Source organism: Octopus bimaculoides, chromosome 4, assembly GCF_046866305.1.
Source record: "Octopus bimaculoides isolate indiv1 chromosome 4, ASM4686630v1, whole genome shotgun sequence".
Classification (NCBI taxonomy): domain Eukaryota; kingdom Metazoa; phylum Mollusca; class Cephalopoda; order Octopoda; family Octopodidae; genus Octopus; species Octopus bimaculoides.
Window position 1 is genome coordinate 127,245,071 of NC_142931.1, and position 20,146 is coordinate 127,265,216.

Genomic DNA, 20,146 nt, shown 5'->3' on the forward strand with positions numbered 1-20,146 from the left:
CACATTTGGGTGGTCGAGTCGGTACCTGTCAGACAACTGGAAGCGTCTGAGCAGGTCTATGAGGCCTTTGCATCCCCTTCTAGTTTTGTCACTCCCCACGTAGTCTAGATGCGTGTCAAGGTAGCATTCCAATCCCCCACTAAAAGTAAGGGACGAGACGTTCCCAGGAATACTTCTAGACGTCGAAAGAAGTCTGACCGACCTGTTAGAGGAGGCACATAAACTGCCAGCAACCGAAAAGCGCCTCCATCGCTGCCGTCCACATCTAGGACAACCAGCCTACCCTCCGGGTCCGTAAATATCGTCTTTACTTGGAGATCCAGACTCTTGCGAAAAAGAACCGCCGTGCCACTACCGCCCATCCTCGGCAGACAGGGAGAAAAATAAATGTTAAACTGTCCGCCAAACATGGACTTTAGGGCCCGCGGTTCAAGAGATAGATAGATAGATAGATAGATAGATAGATAGATAGATAGATAGATAGATAGATAGATAGATAGATAGATAGATAGATAGATAGATGGATAGATAGGCAGGCAGGCAGGCAGGCAGGCAGGCAGGCAGGCAGGCAGGCAGACAGACAGACAGGCAGACAGGCAGACAGACAGACAGACAGACAGATAGATAGATAGATAGATAGATAGATAGATAGATAGATAGAGGGATAGGTAGATGGCTGGATAAGCAGGTAGATAGATAAACAGAGAGAGAGAGAGAGAGAGAGACTGACAGACAGACAGAGCTGTAGGAATGGGTTGGTTTAATGATTGTGTGGGTGGCACCACAACCAATGACGATAGTAATTAATACCTCATACAAGATGTTCTGGTTTGATAAGATAAACTGTACACAACTAAATGAGTGGGTGCTTAATGCCACCCTTACTGATATCACACACACACACACACACACACACACACACACACACACACACACACACACATACACACACACACACACACACACACACACACACACACACGGAGTTATGTATGTATGTGTGCATTTTTATATCACCCCCACACACAACTACAGCTGCATGTGTGAAAGCCTGTTAATCAAAAGAGGGTCACCGACCTTGACCTTTGCCCTGCTTTTGACCTCAGCAGTGTTGAGATCAACATCATTGATGATCAGTGTGAATATTTGTAGATCAAGATCAGAAATTCTAAATGGCTACACACACACACAAACATGCATACACACACACACGCGCGCGCGTGCGCATGTATATATACTCTTTACTCCTTTAGTTGTTTCAGTCACTTGACTGCGGCTAAGCTGGAGCACCACCTTTTAGTCAAGCAAATCGACCCCTACGTAGCATCTTGGGCAAGTGTCTTCTACTATAGCCTCGGACCAACCAAAGCCCTGTGAGTGGATTTGGTAGACGGAAACTGAAAGAAGCCCGTCATATATATGCATATAAATATATATATATATGTGTGTGTGTGTGTGTGTGTGTGTGTATGTTTGTCCCCCCAAATTCGCTTGACAACTGATACTGTTGTGTTTACGTCCCCGTAACTTAGCGGTCTGGCAAAAGAAACCAATGGAATAAGTACTAGGCTTACAAAGAATAATTCCTGGGGTTGATTTGCTCGACTAAAGGCGGTGCTCCAGCATGGCCACAGTCAAATGACTGAAACAAGTAAAAGAGTAAAACAGAGAGAGATAGAATATCACCAAGGGAAGCTCAGCATTCAGGCAGCTACATGAATCTGTGTGGAAGTGGAGAGGCATTAAGTAGCCTGACCACCAAGCTGAAGGTGTACCAAGCATTTGTACTGTTTATGTTACAGTAAGCTTGTGAGACTTGGGCAGTTTACGAAAGCCATGCCAAAAAGCTAAACCACTTCCACATGAACTGCCTGAGAAAGCTGCTGAAAATCACCTGACAAGACAAAGTCCTAAACACATGAAGTCCTCTCTTGAGCTGATCTGCCAAGCATGTTTACACTACATGTTTATAGAATGTATTACATAGACTTGTAAGCCAGAAAATAGGGTACTTCAACTGGCATGCCCACCACCCTTGATTTCTACACTACTTGCTCTACCGGCATTTCATATTTGGCAATATTTTTCTCATGAGCCTCCTCCATGTGTTCTTCCCAGGGCACTGTCAATTCCCACATGATTATCTGCTTAGTAATGCGGTGGTGGTGGTGGGGGGGGAGTGTGTATGTGTGTGTGTGTGTGTGTGTACGTGCACGTATATACGCACGTGAAAAATATGGGTGTATAGTTAGAGCAACCACAAGAGAGGAAATAGCTTTTTCAAAGAGCCAAACAGGAAAATAGAATTAAGTAGTTTCCAATGGCAACTGTAATTAGCAGTAGAAGGCCAGGGTATAATGATGGTAAAGATGAAGACAGTATTGGTGGTGATGATGATGAATGTAGTGCTGTTGTTGTTGTAATGTTTGTGGTAGTAGTGGTGTTGTTGTTGTTGTTATTGGTGGTAGTGGTGGTGGTGGTGGTGGTGGTGGTGGCGGTGGTGGTGGTGGCAGCGGTGGTGGAGGCAGCAGTGGAGTCGTTGTTGCTGCTGCTGCTGTTGTTGTTGTTGCATTGTTGGTGGTAATGGTGTTGTTGTTGTTTTTGTTGTTGCTGTTGTTGTTGTTGTTGGTGGTGGTGAAAGATATGATAGTGGTGACGTTGGCAATGAGTATAGGAATGGTGTTAGCAGTGGTTAAAGTGACACTGATACGAGGGGTGCTTTGGGTAAAAGAAAGTGCAGAGGGATCAGTTAATTATGATTTTATTCAACAAATTCCCCTCTCAGACTCACACACTTATTGCAGCAGTCCTTCAGTTTTTCTAAGCCCTGTAAAAGAACTTGGAAGGTTGGGCCTCCAGCCAGGCCTTTCGCGATACCCTTAAAGCCAGGAACTTTTCGGCACCCTCTAGTATCATTGTTGTTGTTGTTAATGATAGCAGCAAATTTGTTATTATTGTGTAGCCACAAAAGCAGTGAGATGGCAGAGTGGTTAGCACACCAGGGAAAATGCTTAACAACATTTCTGATTTCAAATTCCACCGAGGTTGACTTAGCCTTTCATCCTTTCGGGGTCAATAAAATAAGTATCATTTGAGCGCTGGGGGTCAATTTAGTCAACTTAACCTCCCCCCCACACACACACACACACAAAAACTGCTGGTCTTGTGTCAAAATTTTAAACCATTGTTTAAAACGACTCTTTGGGAGAAGTTGTTCGACCTTTGAAATGACGTGTCATCATCCAAATAATGAAACGCTACCTACAGCTGAACTTTTCCAGTGATATCAGGTTTCCTTTATAGTTGCATATTCAAACTTCAATAATGCATTGTGTAAGATGCAGTATGATGGTCAGGGCACATGCACTCTCCCCACTGTCCAGTTTGTTCCTTTATAAGCAATAATTCTGGAGTTGGCCACTGCAGAGTAGGCTAAGGTTGACCTAGCCGGAGCAGGATAGTTCCTGCTCTTTTGCACTTATCGTTGGCGGCATGCATCCTAACACAGTGTTTGGGATAGGGGGTTGTTCTAAGTATTTTTAACATTTGTCTGGCTTGAGTGGAAGAAATAGTGTTATTGTTGTTTAGTACCAAGTCAGCCTATGTACCAGACTAACCTATGTACATGTGACATTCCAATATATACCAGACTAACCTATGTACATGTGACATTCCAATATGTACCAGACTAACCTGTGACATTCCAACTGTGAACATCCCATCTATTTTTTTCAGGCATAAGCCATTTTGAATTCTATGTCCAATGTGCCGTTCCCTTCCTTAAGGTAGTAGAATGTAAAATGAGTAAGATTTACAAGGAAACAAAGAAACAGAAAAAGAAGAAAAAAGATGCTGGGGAGAATTGAGCAGCAGAAGATGGAGGGGAGGGAGCAATGGGCTGCACACCCCAGAACAAATGGCATGATCTGGTCATGATCATGATGGCATTGCCACAGAGAATGGCCAGTAACATTCACTGCACCACTTTACTTTACAATGTTCATTTCTCAGACAGGCCACCATTATTTCATGGAGGAAAACAGACAGAGTCTAAGGACCCTTGAGGCCTCAATGGTAACTAGCACAAACTGATAATGGCCAGTCAGGCCCCTGTATTTATTTACTTTCTCTCCTGTGTGTTACGGGCAGCGATACCCAGAATCTGCCAAGCATAGTACCTATGATTGTTCTGAATATGCTTGTGCATTATTTTGCTTTCTTTATTATGTATGTTGTGAATCTTGTAAATGTATGTAATTCTACTGTTTTCATCTTCTCTGTGTATAGTGTGTTTATGATGTTGAATATGTTAGTTGGTTAGTTGGTTGACTAGTTGTTTGGTTGGTTGGTTGGTTGGTTGGTAGTAGTTGATATTCCCTGATGTTGTTGGTATAAAGTAGATAGGGAATTTTGTAAGAACCACTTTCAATTTTTTTGTTGTGGAGCCATTTTTTTCTTAGGTAAGTAGGATTCAAGTAGTTGTACAGCAGTGTTTAGAAATTAGACCTAGGATGTAAGCATGATGTCATCTACATATGAATCTGTCTGTAGTGATTGTGGTATGATGGTATAAATATGTAGTTTTAAAAAGCATAGGAGAAAGGATGGGCCCCTCCTGTACTCCATTTGGGTAACTACTGGTTTCTGGAAGTTTTGTTCTTATACATTATATAGGCTTGGCAGCCAGACAAGTAGCATGTTAGCCAACATATTGTCTTGTTGCTTAAGGTGTTATTGAGTACATTTTGTATGAGTGGGTTAGTGAATGAGGTCAGATATTCATGACATAATATACGTACATATACGAGGGGGTGGCTTTGGGTAAAAGAAAATGCAAGAGAATAAGTTAATTATGATTTTATTCAACATGCCCGTCTCTCAGGTGTGTATACATACAGGGTGCAATGGGTAAATTGTTGCCATTTTATATTTTTAATTTCGTGCATGCACATTGTTTTTGATTTTGTCGACTACACAGTATAGTAGGGTCAGTTGGGCACCATCTGTGAGGAAAACAGCACCATGATGCAATTCACTCTGCCAGAAATTTGAAAATGACACACTGTATTACTTGGCATTCACACTGGAAACTCCAATATGAACATTTCAGAGTGTTTGGGTGTCAACTTGAGGACAATGCAATCTGAGAACAGCAGTTACCCAAATGGAGTACCACAGAGACCCATTCTTTCTCCTACTCTTTTTAAAACTATAAATTTACACCCTCATACCACAATCACTAGGCCAATCACTACAGATTCATATGCAGATGACATCATGCAACTAATTTCTAAACACTGCTGCACAACTACTTGAATCAAACATCCAGTCAACATCATGGTGTTTGGTGTGATCACTAGTGATGGTGATATTATGCCTCCATTCATCTTCCCAGACAGCTTTACACTCAACACAGAGGTCTACATCGAGTGCCTGGAGGAGGTAGTGCTGCCATGGGTCAAGAGGGTGGCTGCTGGAAGACCCTATGTCTGGCAATAGGACTCAGCACCATGCCACACAAGTAGGAGAACCCAGTCATGGCTTTCAGACAATTTCTACAACCACATCACCCCTAACATCTGGTCATCTAACTTCCCAGGACTGCAATCCCCTTGATTAATATATGTGGGGTACAGTTGAGTGAAAAACCAACAAAACTCCTTGTAACACCAAAGATGAACCGAAGGCAATGATTATGGCAGTATTCACCAACTTAAACAAGGAGACCACTCAGAAGAGTTGCAGGAGATTCTGAAGTCGTCTGGAGGCTGTGGTTGAAGCCAATGACGATTTTATTGAATAAATTTACTCTTTAGTATTTCAAGATATTTTTATGTAATTTTGGTAAATATATCTGTTAAACTGAGATGTCAGTGTTATTTTCATTTCTGCATTATTTAGACTACAGTTTATTCACCGCACCCTGTCTATATGTATATATGTATGTATGTATGTACGTATGTATGTATGTATGCATGTATGTATGTATGTATGTATGATATGTATGTATGTATGTATGTATGTATATATGTATGTATGTTTGTATGTATATATATATATTCTCATTTCAAGGATCTTTCGGCAGTTGACATAATGTTATAGTTATGTACTAAGTGTTCAGTTTGGTTTATCCCTAAAACCTACTCCAGTCTGAAGAACAACTGAAAAATGTGCTGCTGAAATTGCATATCAATTGCCTATATTATCACAACCATATATAGTATACATAAGAGGTGTTTATAAAAAAGAGGTTGATATATATTTTCTGTGTTAGGTTTGTGAGTGTTGTGGCATTTGATTATGGTATTTTGTATCACTGTTAACAGTTAAAGAGGAGTGTGTAAGGTTCAGTGATGTCAAAGGTTAGTAAAATTTTTGTGTTGTGTATAAGAGGATGATGGTTCTGTATGATGTTACTTCATTTGTTTTTATTGGTCTTTAGTATTATGATAATTAATAATATTAAAGGCCTTTGAGATTTTTGATTTCCCATGTGAAAAAAGATCTTGGAGCACAAATGGGGATTGGTAGGCCAAACTTTAAGGAAACTAACATCTTGCATTACACATCAGGCTCTGGCCTAGAATTCACAAGGGTGGCAGAGAAGAGAACGTGCTTAAAAAGTAATTGAAGGGGACATACTGAGGTAGAGCTGAAGACTTTGGTAGGACTCAACGCAGAGGCTTACACCAAGTGCCTGGAGGAGGTAGTGCTGCCCTGGGTCAAGAGGGTGGCTGCTGGAAGACCCTATGTGCATAATTTTAATATTTAGTGTTTTTGATTCAGTGTTTTCATTTAGTGTGTAATCTTTAATGGGCAATCTTTATTGCGTAATATTTAGTGTTTAAAAGCAATTTTAATGTTGACTTGAAAGTTCTGTTTTGGCTATGTAGTGTTTCCACTTAACCTGGCTGTCGCGACATTCAAATGAAGTGTGGAAGAGGGAACATGGTGGCATAATAGGTATTAACAACATCTCTGATGCCAAAACATGGACCAACACTGGAAGAGTGACCTTCACAAATTAGATAACAAACTAGTGGGTGAGAATAAGAGAGAGAGAGAGAGAGAAAGAGACAGAGTGCCAGATTAACTCAGGGCTTTCTAGAAAACTTAGTTGTGGAGGTAGGTAGCTTAGGTGGGTGGGTGGGTGGGTGGAAGGTTGTCTTGTATCCTGAGGGTACGGAGAAGGATGGTGGGGGGGATGATGAATTATCAGTCAAGATGATGCTACTGGTAGAGTATTGTTAGAGTGGCTGTGGTTGTGGTTGTGTTGATGGTGGTTGTAAGGATAAGGTCGGTGCTGTGTTTATGGTACTGAGTAATGATGGTCATTTTACTCACAGTGGTATGGTGCTGTTGGATGTGATTATGGAATGGTGGCAGTATCTATACAAGAAATGATAGTAGCAAAAATAGGAGTATGACGGGGTGGGGTGGGGGTAGTACAGAGTGACTGTGGTTGTGATAGATTGGTGATTGTAGTTATGGTGGTGGTGGTGACAGGGATAATGATGGTGATGAAGGCACTGATGATGACGGTGATGACGATGACGACGATGATGATGATGATGATGCTGATGAAGATGATGATGATGATGATGGTGATGATGATGATGATGACTGTGGTGGTGGTGATTGTGATGAGGACTGATGATGATGATGGCAACGGCGGTGGTGGTGGCGGTGGCGGTGGTGGTGGTAGTGGCAATGGTGGCGCTGGTGGTAATGGTGGGGGATGTAGTTGTACCCTAGATATCAGCACAGATAAATCACTGGCTGTCCGATGAATTTGAACCTACTCTGCTTCTGATTTTCTCCATGGTGGTGGTGGTGGTGGTGGTGGCGGCGGTGGTAGTGGTGGTGGTGGTGGTGGTAGTGGTGGTGGTGGTGGTGGTGGTGGTGGTGGTGGTGGTGGTGGTGGTGATGGTGGTAGAGGCATTTATGCCCTAGATGTCAACACAGCTAACTCTCTCTGACTCTCTGATAAATTTGAACCCACTCCCTTCTACTGACTGACCTTTTTTCCATTGTCCTATCCTCCATCTCCTCCTCCTGCTCTTACCCCTTTGTTACTGGCAGTGGTAGCAAATATTGTTCTAGTTGGCATTCTCATCATTTCTAAGAATTGATAATCTTACAAAAGTATCTTCCCAGAACCGATAATGAAACACTGATATTGATCAAAGCAGGACACTACAACAGCCATGGCATCTCTGTTTCTCTGAATATTTCATTTACAGTCTAATGTCCACCTCACATCTGTTGCTCACAAATTATATTTTTGGCACAAGAGGCTGAGTATGGAAATAAAACACCAGGGAATTAGTTTCTTATAGATTATTGGATTTTTAGCAAAGTTGGCAGTCACAAGATCATTGGAAGCTGTCACCAGACAAACCGTGCTTTTTGGTTTTACCTGGCAAAGTTGTTAGAGCGCAGAGCAGAATGCCTTTTGTAATATTTGTACTTGCTCTTTGTGTTCTGAGTTCAAATCTGGCTGAAGAGTTAACTTTGCCTTTTTGTCTTTTCAGAGTAAAAAAATGATTTAGAACCAGTCCAGATCATCATTATCATCATCATCATCATCAACATTGTCGTCATCATCACCATCATCACCATCATCACCGCCACCATCATCACCACCACCATCATCACCATCATCACCACCATCATTACCACCACCATCATCACCATCATCACCACCATCATTGCCACCACCATCGCCATCATTGTCGTCGTTGTCATCGTTGCCATCATCATCGTCACTGTCATCATCATCATCCTCATCATCATCATTTCTATGGCTTGATGCCTTTTCAAACACCAACCACTTTACAGGGCTTCGGTTGCTTTTTGTTACTTGTTTTTTGTGCTGCTGGCACAAGTAAGGTTGCTAAGTAATAGGAAAAGAATAGAAAAAAAAACCCTTAACCCTTTAGTGTTCACATTATTCTGCCATAATTAATGCTTTTTTATCCACATTGTTTTGAACTAACCATTCATTATCTTGTAGCTATGAGATTTTGATGAGGTAGCTGTTAATTTTTAAAATGTTATTGTAGGGTTGGTGTGAAAGACTAGATCTGGTCAGTTTCAACATAGAATAGGCAGAATACTTTTGGCCAGATATGGCCGGTTTAAATGCTAAAGGGTTAACTATTAGATTAAAAGGATTTGAGAGGTGAGGTGACTTTATGCTAGGTGTTGAGAGGCTAAAGTATGGCAGAGGGACAAGCACAGGTATCTTACTATGGAAGAAATATTGTTGAGAATTATTAGAATCTGAGACATGATATCTTGTAGCAGTTGCTCCGGCTTTTTGCATTCTGAGTTCTTGGACAGTAGACTGAATACATTGCCTGGTCTAATCCTATCATCTAACCCTAGGGTGCCTTTAGTGGGGCTCATTTCTGGTTTCTGGTTCAAGGATAACTTCCTCACTTTCTTCCACCACTCTTGTAGGTTCTGTGAAATAAAGGGCCATGTTCCTCACTCTCTGACTAAGCAGCAGGAAAAATGGTCAAAGAAAGAATGGCAGTGCATATAGCCTTTACAGTTCTTCAAATATTAATGAAGTTGAAGTGATTAATGCCTAGCTCAAACTACTACAGGTTCTTGTGTTGAAGTCTGAAGTCAGGTGGAGGTACATGGCTTAGTGGTTAGTGGTTAATCCTGTGATGCATTGACGTTCCATCCAGGTGGGGAATTTATATGCTATGAAAACCAGAAAATTGGCCCTTATGAATTGACATGACTTGAAAAGGTAACTTTGCCTTTTTTTAAAACTAGGGGTGTGGCAAAAGGTTGGTCTGTCTCAGTCAACTCTTTTATGGGGGCAGCACTTCTGAGTCTGGTATATAAACTAAAAATGCTTGTTGGGCCCAGGGATAGGGGGGGGGCAAACCCGAGGGCTGCCCTGGGCTGCATACAATCTAACTACACCATTGTCTATGGAGAAAACATGTTGCAGGAATGGTAATCTAGAGGTTTTCTTTTCTGGGGAAGAAGGAGTAGATAATAGTTTGACATTCAGCTGGGTATAGCTATGTGCACCCTCATCTCTCAGCTCATGTTCTGCCACCTGTGGCTACCCAACATTGTAACATATTTCTAATAACTCATGGAAGAGTAGTATCTTCTTAAACTTTTCTCTAATACGCACAGGCATAGCTTTGTTTAAAGAACTCACTTTGCAACTATGTGGTTTTTAGTTCAGACCCGTTGCTTGGCACCTTGGGCAAGTATCTTCTATTATAGAGCTCTGGGCCAACCAATGCTTTTATAAACGAATTTGGTAGATTGAAACTATGTGGAAGCCCACTCTCTCCCTTTCCCTTTCTCTCTCTCTCTCTATTTCTCTCTCTCTCTCCCTATATATATGCTTGTGTGCATGCATGTGTGTGTGTGTGTGTGTGTGTGTGTGTGTGTGTGTGTGTTTGTCTCCAAGTATTGCCTGACAACCAGTATTGGTTTATTTACATCTCTATAACTTAGCAGTTTGGCAAAAGAGACCAACAGACTAAATACGACACTTAAAACATATAAGCTTTAGGTTTGATTTGCTTGACTAAACCCTTCAAGGCAGTGCTCCAGCATGACCACAGTCCAATGACTGAAGGGGGAAAAAAATGATAAAAATAAGAGATTATTTTCACAAAGGCTCTATCATTGAAATAGGGTCTATTGACAGAGATTCTTGATACCCTTTAATTTCCTTATTAAACTTTGAAATCCTAATTACATTCAGTCTTGAGGAAGTGAGTAACATGTTCAGGACATACAAACTGAAGATTCTATTTCTGGAACATTCACTGTCAATGCTAAAGCAATGATTTTACTTTCAATCAGATTATTTTGATATAAACGTCAACATGGGATGTTATCTTGGTTGGGGTCTTTCCTATTTCAGCTGGAGTGAGTTGACTTGATTAGATATGGATAATTTTTTTTTATCTGGGCTAAGCTTCCTTATTTAGACACTGATTCATCGATCCTATCTTAACTGGAGTGAGAACGTTGATTAGGCAGTGACTGGTTAAACCTGAGTCATTGATGGTGGAGTAATAGTTAATCTCAGAGATGAGAAAAAGGAGGAGTCAAAACTGGATGAGGATTGTCTAAGTTAAAGAGATGGTGATGCGCCTGTGTAAATAACTCAGTGACATTAGTTCTTAGAGTTAATAAACCAACATTCTACAGAATAAACTGATTATTTTGTCTAATGAACTGACTTGCTGTTGAAGAAACTCCAGGGAAGCAGCCAAATGGTTTAATCCCAAAGAAATCATTATTTCCTACCAATGCATCAATTATATTTCTCCATTTTGTTCAATGACACCAATACACACACACACACACACACACAGACACACACACACACACACACACACACACACAAACTAAAATAGCACATCTCTTTCCCAATACTAACCCTGAATCTACAGACACTACTTCCACTCTACACCAACCCAACAACTCTCAAAAATACCCTACACACATCACCCTCAGCCACCCCACTGGCCAGCCTGAGCCTATAACAACAGTAACAACAACACCCCCTCCTAATCAACCCACACACTGTAAACATTCTAAGGCCAGGAAGTGATGCTAGTTCGCACCACCTTTCTCTCTTCAAGTTAAAATCTCTACCTGAACTCGTCTTTAAAATCCTAAAATCTAATTTTTCCTCACAGCATAAATACTATTCCATCTTTAACAAATCATCTGTGAAGATCTCAGGAGTGGCTGTGTGGTAAGTAGCTTGCTTATCAACCACATAGTTCCGGATTCAGTCCCACTGTGTGGCACCTTGAGCAAGTGTCTTCTACTATAGCCTCGGGCCGACCAAAGCCTTGTGGGTGGATTTGGTAGATGGAAACTGAAAGAAGCCCGTCGTATATATGTATATATATATATATGTATGTGTGTGTCTGTGTTTGTACCCCCCCCCCAACATCGCTTGACAACCGATGCTGGTGTGTTTACGTCCCCGTAACTTAGTGGTTCGGCAAAAAGAGACCGATAGAATAAGTACTAGGCTTCCAAAGAATAAGTCCTGGGGTCGATTTGCTCAACTAAAGGTGGTGCTCCAGCATGCCCACAGTTAAATGACTGAAACAAGTAAAAGAGAGAGAGAGAGAGTAAAAGAGAGAGTACCACACCTAATCTGAGATCCATAATTACCATCACAAACAAATGCAAGCTCCAACACCAATCCTTGGAACACCTAAACTCTCACACTGCACCCCAAATTAACCCACATATTAGCAATAACACAACCCTTAGTAACCCCACTCAATCAAATAATACCAAACTCAAGCCATCATCCCACAATCCTACCTATGCAACAACAAATGCTAGCTGCAATACCACCTCCCAATCCAATAGTAACACAGTTTGCACTTTAGCTTCTCTCCCACTAACAATGAACCAATGGATCTCAACCTCACTAGCAGTAAGCCTCAACCATGGAGCAGGTAGGAAAACTTGCAATTGTTGGGTTTCCTAACTATGCTCTCTTGGAGACTACTGTCTATGTAAAAATGTAGTTTACAAGTGCCGTGTTATAATATTCATCCTGTGACGTTCTAATCACATGTCCATAGTAATGGGGCTGTGACTTCTCAATGCAGAGGAGTTGAAGTCTGAGCAGGAAAGACTTCCCGATCCCTAAACTACTCACCATTGAGTAATGTTACACCAGAGATCCTTTGGAGGACCACCATTTTGGCCTTTTTATAAGGAACCCCTTTTTATGACAGCTAAGTGAACATTTGATGGAGATTTGGATGCAGTTTCTAGCATACCTTGTCTTCAAAAAAAAAAACACGTTTTATAATGATAGGGAAGATAGGATCAAGATGTTTATGGATAGAACTGTTTTGATCCTTCAGTCTGTTTGATCATAGCTAACCTAGAGCTAAACAATAATAATAATAATTGCCTCTGAAATAGGGACAAGTTCACAAGTTTGGGGAACGAGGATTAATCAATTAAATTGGCTTGAATACTAAGCTGTTACTTTGCTTTATTGACCCAGGTGGACCTTGGTGGGATTTGAACTCAGAACATAAAAATCCAGTGCAAATATCACAAGGCATTTTATCCAACACTTTAATGATTCTGTCAATTTATTATCCTAACAACGATAATAATGGCTTCTGGTTTAGATACAAAGCCAACAGTTTTGAGGAGAGGGTATTAGTCAATACCATCAACCCCCAGTATTTAACTGGTACTTTATTTTATGGACTATGGAGAGATGAAAAGCAAAATTGACCATGCTAGGATTTGAACTCAGAGCATAAATAGCCAAACTAAATGCTGCAAAATACTGAATGATTTTGAAAATCCATTGCTCTAACAACAATAATAATAAGCTTTAAATTTTGGCAATTTTAAGGAAGTGGGTAAGTTAATTATATCAACCCCGGTGCTCAACAGGTACTTATTTTATCAACCCTGAAAGAATGAAAGGCAAAGTTGACTTCAGCAAGATTTGAACCCAAAACGTAAAGCCAGAAGAAATGCTGTTAAGCATTTTGTCCAGCATGCTAACGATTCTATCAGCTGACCACCACAAACAATTATAATTCTTTCTACTATAGGCAAAGGCCTGAAAATTTGTGAGGAAGAGCTAGTTGATTACAATGGCCCCAATGCTCAACTGGGGCTTATTTTATTGACCCCCTCCCATTGGGGTGAAAAACAAAGTTGACATCAGTAGGATTTGAACTCAGAATGAAAAGAGAGAGCGGAAATGCTATTAAGCATTTTCTCCAATGTGCAAACAATTCTGGCAGCTTGCTACCTTCTAACAATAATAATAACAACAACAGTAATAACTCTAGCCACAGCATGGACAAAGCATCTGTGGTTATGAAATAAATATAGTAACTAACATCATTTACCTTTCATATAGATTATGTTGGAGTCATGCTCTGTTAACTTCCGTCTTTCATCTCGTAGCTTATAAGTGGTCTTGGTACATTTATTACGGCAAGGCCGCCCAGTACAACAGCAATGGCAGTGTTTGCACGAACTTAGCAGCAACAATTCTGTTGTTCGAATGCAATAGAATAGAAGTAAAGCTAATCCAAACAGAATGATCACAATTAGGATTAAGACTGGTATAATCCAAATTAGATCAAGATTTGTGATCAATTCTTTGTGACTCGTCGTTGTTGTTGTTGTCGTTTTGGGGATTAAAGTCTGTGAGACATTGGTGTTGGCCTGAAGCCAGGCAATTGACATATTGCTCATAGTAGTATGATTGACAGGTGTAAGATGAAGAGTTATAATGTTTTCTGAATCCATGGCTATAAATGTGACTGTATATTCCTTCAGGTAAAATGGTGCCAAGTGTGAAAGATTTATTCAATTAAGTTTTGATTGGTGAACCTACAGAAATGAAACAAAGCAGAGTATAACAAAAGGATTCAGTTGTTAATCACAAAAAGTACGGTATAATATATATATAAATACGTCATATTGTTGACAATCCCTGGGAAGAGCTTAGTTTAAATACTAATGTCTAAAAAGGAAAATCATAGTCAATGTGATGTTTATATTTAACCAATTTAACTACAATTGACACAAGTCAAATTTATTATTTTACAGGTGGTGCTGTCTTTTCGTAAATAGATTTGTCGGATGGTGATAATTAACAAAAGTAATCATCTAAAATTATAGAAATTATCAATAATTATCAGACATTAGTCTAACTGCACATTTGTTCTACTACTATAAAAACCATCCTTTACTATCCCATGTCATTGTAATTCATTGTAATTCATTGCACACCACAGTGACGTATAGCATGGGTTGGCCACCCAATGCAATAACCAAATTAGCCACCCTCTTCCTTAAATATAATACACCTCTGATAACAGCAAACATATGTTTATAATGTGTCTACCCTGTACAGTCCACCTACACAACACCACTGATGGTTGGTCCACCTACACAACACCACTGATGGTTGGTCCACATTACTCTGTAAGGAAAATAGGGCCGGATTCCCCATTTCTCTAGTGTATATCTTCATCGCTGAGTGGGACACTGGTCCATCACAGAATTATTCATTTTTACCAGCTGAGTGGATTGGAGCAATGTGAAACGAAGTGTTTTGCTCAAGAACACAACGCATCGCCCAGTCCAGGAATCGAAACCACAATCTTATGATCATGAGTCCAACACCCTAACCACTAAGGCACACACCTCTTGGTATACATACCATCAGCTTGGCATATATACCATCAAGGCCATCAAGAACCACCTTCTTAATGGGCCAGGTTTCATAGAGAAGAATGCTCTCTCTATGACGAAACCTGGAAACCTCATTCAAATGCTCGTAACAGAATGCTCTATGGAGCCAAAATTGAATCCAACACCATAACCACTAAGCCAAGCACCTCTATTGACAAACAACCATAATTTATCTCAGCTGTACCTACCACCAACTGCTTCCCCACCATGTTTATATTACTAATGACTGTACAGCACAACCAGATAGTGCACCACCTCAAGTGTGACATTCTACCTTCTAGGACAGTGATCCTCAGCCACTTTTTTTTTTTACCTAAAGACCTCCTTGATTCCTATTCTGTTATTACTGGACTCCCATAGCCATTCAATGTTTAAAAAGAATCCTATTGTATTTTTATAATTAAATATTATCTAAATTTTTTTTTAAATTGTTAAAATATTTTGTGTATTGTAGAAATAGAATCAATTTCTTGTACATAAATTTTAACAACAAAATCTTATATGGACCCCTGTTGAGGACAACTGTTCTAGGGTACCAAACTCAACCAACCACATTTGCAACCAGCCCTAAGTTTCACTTCCCACTCTCACCACACTCCTCTATGTTGAGATGAGCAAATGAATTACTAAACTAACCACAGCATGAATGACAAGTCTATATATATATATATATATATATATATATATATATATATATATATATGAGAATGGACTAAACAGAACAGGATGAGACACATGGTATGGAGAGTCACTGAAGAGGTCACAGGAGGTGCAACAAAAGATTTCAGACAAAGGAAGCTAAAATAATAATAATAATAAAGCTAAAGTGAAGAACGAATATATATTATGTGTTCATTTGGCAAAAAAAATGACCGTCCCAAAATATGACGTTAGTGGTCAACGTTATATATAATATATATATATATATATATATATATATATATATATATATATATATGTATGTATGTATGTATGTATTCGACAGGCTTCTTTCAGTTTCCTTCTACCAAATCCGCTAACAATGTTTTGGTCAGCCCGAGGCTGACGCTTACCCACAGTGTCACGCAGTGGGACTGAACCTGGAGCTATGTGGTTGGGAAGCAAACTTCTTACGGCCCATGTTCTACTCGTAAATATGCAAAAATATCGGACAAAACTTAGAACGCCTTCGATCTTAGTTTTTGCTCAATGACAGTTGACCTGTGGCTAAACAACTACCAAAACAATAACAATCCAAATAGTTCCTCCACACAACTAGAACAGGACATAACCCCACACCTGACTCCACCCTAGTAAAACGTCGGTTCTCTCTCCCTCTCTTTCTCTCTCTCTCCTCCTCCTCATCCTGAGCGTGTCAATTCCCTGTAAATTGCTGGGGGAAGACGAGAGTGGGTCCGGAGACAGCAGTTTGTGGGGCATGAAACAGTTTACAATTTCAAAAGTCGGTTAAGTCAATCAGCTACGGACAACTGTCCTTAGCACCCGTGACCCAACCCCACCATTTACCACCACCATCGCCGTCGTCATCGTCGCCTCGCTTCTGCCACTATGTTGCCTGTTTATAGTGACATTAAACTGTCAAACTCTCACCAACTCCACACAGGATGTGAACGCTTTACTCTTAGCGTTACTTGCACCGTTAATGACATGCAATGGTAAACGGCAGCTTCCTCCAGACAGACATCAAGAATATTCTTACAAGCAGCAGCAGTAATAATAGTAGTGGTGATGGTGGAGGCGGCGGTGGTGGCGGAGGAAGATTTGGTGGTGGTATTGGTAGTGGCGGTGGTGGTGATTTAGCGGTGGTGATGGCATTGGCAATAGTAGTAGTAGTAGTAGTAGTAGTAGTAGTAGTAGTAGTAGTAGTAGTAGTAGTAGTAGTAGTAGTAATGACGGTAGTGGTGGTGGTGGTGGTGGCGGTGGTGTGGTGGTTGCTTTTGTTTCTCTCACTCTCTACGAACCCTTCCCTCTCCTCCGCATCCTCCCATACATCCCTCCCCTCCCCTCCCCCCTCCCTCACCGCCACAAAAACCACCATAATTTAGCTCTTCCTTTCTTTCATTAAATGAATGAACGACTTTTTTACGTCTGAAACAGGATGGAACTAATTGTTTACTTCTAAATTACATGACATGTTACACAGCGAGTGGTACGGGGTGGTGGAAACGAAGTGGGAGGAGAGTACAATGGTCTGTGGATACGTAGATAGACAACAACCCATTACGGCCTCAGAGTTCGCATCCGTCCCGCAGAAAAATGTAGCGGGCCAAGCTAACACACTTAACTTACAACAGTCAAGTACAACGAGCTGTATGTGATGGGGCGGGGGTCACACAATGTAGTATAATTTTTTATCTTTTACACGTTTCATTCATTAGACTGCGACCATGCTGGGGCACCGCCTTGACCTTTTAGTCGAATGAAACGACCCCATTACTTATTCGTTTTGGGCTTTTTTTTTTTAAAGCCTGGTATTTATTCTATCGGTTTCTTTTTGCCGAACCGCTAATTTACGGGGACGTAAACATAGGCGCAGGAGTGGCTGTCTGGTAAGTAGCTTGCTTACCAACCACATGGTTCCGGGTTCAGTCCCACTGCGTGGCACCTTGGGCAAGTGTCTTCTACTATAGCCTCGGGCCGACCAAAGCCTTGTGAGTAGATTTGGTAGACGGAAACTGAAAGAAGCCCGTCGTATATATGTATATTATATGTATGTATGTGTGTTTGTGTGTCTGTTTGTCCCCCCACCATCGTTTGACAACCGATGCTGGTGTGTTTACGTCCCCGAAACCTAGCAGTTCGGCAAAAAGAGACTGATAGAATAAGTACTAGGCTTACAAAGAATAAGTCCTGGGGTCGATTTGCTCGACTAAAAGCGGTGCTCCAGCATGGCCGCAGTCAAATGATTGAAACAAGTAAAAGAGTAAAGAGTATACCAACACCGGTTGTCAAGCGGTGGTGGGGAACAAACATAGACACAAAGACATATATATATACACGCACGCACACACATACACATACACACACATACACTCACGACGGGCTGCTTTCAGTTTCCATCTACTAAATCTACTCACAAGGCTTTGGTCGACCCGAGGCTATAGTAGAAGATACTTGCCCAAAGTATCACACAGTAAGACTGAACCCGGGGCCATGTGGTTGGGAAGCAAGCTTCTTACCGCACACCCACGCCTGTGTTCATTTTTATTCTGTAAGTGTCCACGATACTCGATTGTCAACAGTGCGTGCAACATCGTTATTCCTCCATGTGCCTGTGAAATCTTTTATCCCTGCCGTAAGGCTTTATTTCCATATACGCCAGTTTAATTTAATTCGTCCTTAGTCGAAAGACATCTGTTGTTATATCCTGTTATTATTTTTATTGTATTTGTGTAACATTGTTCGTTTTTTTACCGTCCTTGTTTTTGTATACATTCGCTGCTTTCTTCCAAGGAATCTAATGCTCTTAGCTTAGTTTTTCCTTGGGGCTGGGCAGATTGCAGCAATATCGAGAATAACCAGCCGAAATTGCAAGGATAATCTGGATCTCGACTGAGGAAAGAAAACTCCGAATGATCTGTTCTTGTTTTCTTTGTATCGTCTATCTGGATGTTTTGTCTCTTTCTTGTATCACTTAACTGTCTGGATGTTTTGCGTTCTTGTCCCATTTTGTATTATTTATATATATATATAATTATAATAGGTGTCACAGTTTGATATAGTTCACGTTCACTGGATTCCAAGCAAAACTGTCAGCAATGCAGTCTAACTAATTGTAAATGGATACCACAATGCACCGTGTCCATGTCCAAGATACTCAACTGTCAACTGCTTAGTCTCCCTAGTTGTGAGTAGATATCACAATGTAGTTGTAGTTAAACTGTACTATGTCCATGTCTAAGACACTTCATTGTTAGCAGTCCGGTCCAACTAGCTGTAAGTACCACAATACGATTGCAGTTTACTGTACTTTGTCCATGACTAAGACAACTACCAAAAGTTCAGTTAACTTACGTAGCTGTATATAAGTATCATTGTGTGGTCATAGTTCTCCACACTCTGTCCACGAAAGGACACTTTACTGTTGTCTGTCTAAGTCCACCAAAGCTAGCTTCCACAGGGAAAACCTTCACACAAATTGATATAATCATTTTTGTACAGGGCGAGCTGGCAGAATCGTTAGCGCGCTGGACGAGAGGCTTAGTGATATTTTGCCCGTCGCTACGTTCTGAGTTCAAATTCAGCCGAGGTCGACTTTGCTTTTCATCCTTTCTGGGTTGATGAAATAAGTACCAGTTGAACATTGGGTCGATGTAATCAACTAGTCTCCTTCTCCAAAATTTCAAGCCTTGTGCCTATAGTAAAAGGGATTATTATTATTATTATTATTATTATTATTATTATTATTATTATTATTATTGCGGTGAGCTGGCAGAACCGTTAGCGCGCTGGACGGAATGCTTAGCGGTATTTCGCCCATCGTTACGTTCTGAGTTCAAACTCCGTCGAGGTCGACTTTGCCTTTCATCCTTTCGGAGTCGATGAAATAACTACCCAAAATTTCAGGCCTTGTGCCTACAGCTGAAAAGATTATTACAGCTTCTTTGAAAGCGGTGAGCTGGCAGAATCGGCAGCACGTTGGAAGAAATGCTTAGCGGTATTTCGTCCGTCGTTACGTTCCGAGTTCAAATTCCGCCGAGGTTGGCTTTACATTTCCTCTTTTCATCATAGATAAATTAAGTACCAGTTGAGTCCTGGGATCGATTACATCGACTTAACCGCTCCTCCGAAATTCCTAGCCTTGTGCCAAAACTTGAAACCATTATTACAGCTTCTGTTAAGGTGGTGAGCTGGCAGAATCGTTAGCATGTCGGCG

At 40.8% G+C, this 20,146-nt stretch overlaps 1 long non-coding RNA gene across 1 annotated transcript in view; it reads right to left on the minus strand.

The window, feature by feature from the left end:
• The window catches only part of LOC149136228 (uncharacterized), a 47,849-nt gene that overhangs the window by 12,791 nt on the left and 14,912 nt on the right, over nucleotides 1–20,146 (minus strand). Inside the window, exon 2 of the long non-coding RNA XR_016241678.1 lies at nucleotides 12,105–14,403. This is a non-coding gene — a long non-coding RNA (uncharacterized LOC149136228). The remainder of the gene's footprint in view (nucleotides 1–12,104; nucleotides 14,404–20,146) is intronic.